Here is a 4,648-nt window from a genome sequence, read left to right on the forward strand (position 1 = left end):
AACCTTTGTACAAAATTTTTGTACAGTGGAACCTCTAGGCTTTCCGAGTAGCAACCAACACGGTCAACCTTGACCCACCTAGATTTCCACATGCCTGTCTTCACTCACCAGGTCTTTCCATCTGCCTAGTTTCACTCACTAGGTCTTTCACCTGGCTTCACTCACTAGGATTTTCCCACTGCCCGGCTTCACTCACCAGGACTTTCCATCTGCCTAACTTCACTCACCAGGACTTTCACCTAGCTTCACTCACTAGGACTTCCCATCTGCCTAACTTCACTCACCAGGACTTTCACCTAGCTTCACTCACTAGGATTTCCCAGTCAAGTATTTAGTCAACCTTGACCTACTTGACTCTCCTTCACAATCTCCCCACATGAACAATTGCCCCTGCAATCTTCATGTATTGTCTCAATGTATTGTCAAACATCGAAACCCAAACATCAAGACTCAAGCTTGAGCCAACTCAAGCTTAGTCAAACAGGTCAACCTTGACCTAGGGATATTGCACTAACAGCTAGAACAAGGTGGTTATTGCTGCTGGAAGGGGTAACTGCTGGGTGGAGTTGCTGTCGGAACCAAGAACAAACCCACAGCCAATCCTACTTCACCTCACAATCTTGATTGTTGATCCATAGCACACAACCCTGCAGAACAGAACCTCACCGCTGGAATCAAACGGATCAAAAAGAAGATCAAGCAGTAGAGTTTACGGATCAAACAACAACCCAACTTCATGATCATATTCAAAAACCCAAATCTGCCTTACCTGAATCGGAGCTGCTCGTTTCCTCTCTGTCAGCAACTGGTGGACGAAAAAGGAACCGACAGTGGAAACTCGGAGTTAGGCCATGGAAGAGAGGAACAAACCTCTGGGACACCGACTACCACCAAAATCCAGCATCGGTTGTGGCTCAGCGGTTTTGCACGACGCCGGCGATTCAAGTGGAAGGTGTAGCGGTGGAAAAACTAGGGCACAACAGCGACTCAGGTGTGAGATCGGCAGAGGCTGGTGTCACCCGATCCGGTGGTCGGCAGTGTGAGGCAGTGTCGGCTGTGGCGACCGGGGGCGACGCGAGAGGGTGCTCGGCGACATGAGAGGCGATCGATGACTTCGGCAGAGGCAAGAGGAAGAGAGAAGAATCGGGACAAGGCTCTAGGGCAGAGAGAAGAAGAAGAGAGGTTCGGCTTCGGCGTCGTGGAAGCAAAGGGGAAGAGGAAGAGGAAGGGGATCGGGCTCGGGGAGGAAGAAGGAGAAGAGAAGAGGAGTCGAGCACGGGTCGGCGACGGGAAAGGGAAAAGAAATTAAAAAGAAAAAGAAAAGAAAAGAAAAAAATCCAACTTTTCCTCGTTAAAATGGGATAGCCTAAACAGACTTTCTCGGGGCCCAATATTTTATCCCCTTAAACTCGTCATATGATCTTCGAAAAATTCCCAGAAAATTTTTAAAAATTTCAAAAAATTCTCTTATGGTTATTCGCCCTTTTTCGATACTTTACATAAGCATTCCTAGCATTGTTCCAAATGATTTGAATCTTTATGTATATTATGGTGCTAGTCTAAGAATATCAACACCATGTTGGTGCTGATATTCAGAAACCAACACCAAACTTGGTGATCGGAAGCCAAGGCTACATCGGTGCTTCTTTTGCAAGAGCAACACCAATGTAGTGATGCTTTTTCAAGAGCACCATCAACATCCATGCCACTTGGCATGCGAATAGAAATTCTTATGTGAGTCTTAGAATCATGGTCGGATGACATATATACATTTCATACACTCACACCTTCCATCCCATACTAAAATTTTAGAAATTCAAGGCCCCTAAGTCAATTAATGGATTTCGGTCAAAACTCATTGATGAACCTAGAGGACTTGGATCGGACTTATTCCAAGTCTTATGAGTTCATATGAATCACAGGAGTCTGAATATGCCCTCATTTACTCGTTTTAGACCTTCCTAGTGTTGTTCCAAACTATTTGAATCTTTATGTACATTGTGGTGCTAGTCTAAAAAGATCAGCATCACATTAGTGCCAATCTTCGGAAACCAACACTAAGTTTGTTGATCATAAGCCAAGCTCACTTTAGTGTTGCTTTTGCAAGAGTAACACCAACATTGGTGCTGCCTTTGCAAGAGCTGTACCAACATGGTGTTGCCTTTGCAAGAGCAGCACCAACATGGTGTTGCTTTTTAAAGAGCAATATTAACATCTGTGCTACTTGGTATGCGATCATAACTTCTTGTGTGAATCTCAGAACCATTCTCAGAGGGCATATATATACATTCTATACACTCACTTCTTCCATTTCATACAAAAATTTCAAAAAATTAAGGCCCCTAGGTCAATAAATGGATTTCAGTCAAAACACATTGATAAACATAGAATACTCAGATCGGATCTATTCCAAGTCCTATGGATTCATATAGATCACATGAGTCTGATTATGCATTCATTTACTCTTCTTAGACCTTCCTAGCATTGTTCCAAATGATTTGAATCTTTATGTACATTATGGTACTGATTTGAGAAGATCAACACCACGTTGGTGTTGATATTCAAAAAACAGCATCAAGCTTGGTGATTAGAAGTCAAGGCCATGCTAGTGGGTGCTGCTTTTGCAAGAGTAGCACCAGTGTCTGTGCCACTTGGCAGACAATCATAACTTCTTATATGAATCTCAGAACCATGGTTGGAGGACATATATATACATTTTATACACTCACCCCTTCCATACCATATTAAAATTTCAGATCCAAGGCTCCTAAGTCAATTAATGGATTTCAGTTAAAACTTATTGATGAACCTAAAGGACTTTGATTAGACCTATTCCAAGTTCTATGAGTTTATATGAATCACAGGAGTTTGAATATGTCCTCATTTACTTATTTTAGACTTTCCTAATGTTGTTCTAAATGATTTGAATCTTTATATACATTGTGGTGCTGATTTGAGAAGATCAACACCGCATTAGTGTTTATCTTCATAAACCAGCACCAAGCTCGGTGATCTGAAACCAAGGCCATGTTGCTGCTTTTGCAAGAGCAGCACTAATATGGTACTTTTTTTGCAAAAGCAACACCAATGTGGTGTTGCTTTTTCATGCTCAGATGACATATATATTATATATAGTCACCCTTCCATTCCATACAAAAAGTTTAGAAATCCAAGGCTCATGGGTCAATCAATGGGTTTTGGTCAAAATCTATTGGACCTAAAAGACTTTGATCGGACTCATTCCAAGTCTTATGGGTTCATATAAATCACAAGAGTCTGAACATACCCTCATTTACTTGTTTTAGACCCTTCTGGTATTATTCTAAACTATTTGAATTTTTATGTACATTATGACACTAGTCTAAGAAGATCAGCGCCATATTGGTGTTGATCTTCGGAAACTAGCACCAAGCTTGGTGATCGGAAGCCAAAGTCATGTTGGTGCTGCTGTTGCAAAAGTAGCACTAACGTGGTCTTGACTTCCGGTCACTAAACTTGGTGTTGATTTTTGAAAATCAACACCAACTTGGTGCTGATCTTCTTAGACCATCACCATATTGTACATAAAGATGCAAATTATTTGGAATAACGTTAGGAAGGTATAAGAAGAATAAAGGAGGGCATAAGTGAACTCCTGTGATCTATATGAACCCATAGGACTTGAAATGGGTTTGATTAGAGTCCACTAAGTTCATCAATGAGTTATGATTGAAACTCATTGATTAACCTAGAGGTCTTGAAATTATGATATTTTAGTATGAGATGGAAGAGGTGAGTGTATAGAATGTATATATGTCCTTCAACCATGGTTTTGAGACTCATACAAGAAATTATAGTCGTGTGCCAAGTGGCACGGACGTTGGTGTTGCGCTTGCAAAAGCAGCACCAACGTGGCCTTGGCTTCCGATCACCAAGCTTGGTGCTAGTTTATGAAGATTAGCACCAACGTAGTGTTGGTTTTCTCAGACCAGTACCACAATGTACATAAAGATTCAAATCATTTGGAACAATATTAGGAAAGTCTTAAAAAAAAAGTAAATGATGACATATTCAGACTCTTATGATCCATATGAATCCATAGGACTTAAAATGGGTCTAATCAGAGTTCTCTAGGTCCATCAATGAGTTTTGACCTAAACCTATTAATTGACCTAGACACCTTAGATTTTTGATATTTGGTATTGGATGGAAGGGGTGAGTGTATAGAATGTACATATGCCCTCCAATCATAGTTTTGAGACTCATACAAGAATCTATGGCTACGTGCCAAGTGACACGGATGTTAGTGCTGATCTTGCAAAACTAGCACCACATTGATATTAGTCTTTCAAAACCAGCAACAACATTGCTTCTTGAGTTCTCCAAACTCAATATCCTATTTCAATTGCTAGATCACATTTTATGAAAGACAACATCAATGTCTTTTATCCAATGATATCATTTCATTGTCAATATTAGTAGAACTCACACGCAGAACTGAGTTTCATAAAAAATTGTAGACTTTTATTAAAAATATGACAGATATAAATTATCATCCAAGAATTAAAATTTTTAATTTTACAAATTTTAGTTTCTATAAGGAAAATTATCTACACATAGATCAAACAAGCTAACTGCGATGTCTCACATAATTGCAGATTAAGGAAGC

The sequence above is a fragment of the Zingiber officinale genome, chromosome 1B (genome assembly GCF_018446385.1).
Source record: "Zingiber officinale cultivar Zhangliang chromosome 1B, Zo_v1.1, whole genome shotgun sequence".
In the NCBI taxonomy this organism is placed as follows: domain Eukaryota; kingdom Viridiplantae; phylum Streptophyta; class Magnoliopsida; order Zingiberales; family Zingiberaceae; genus Zingiber; species Zingiber officinale.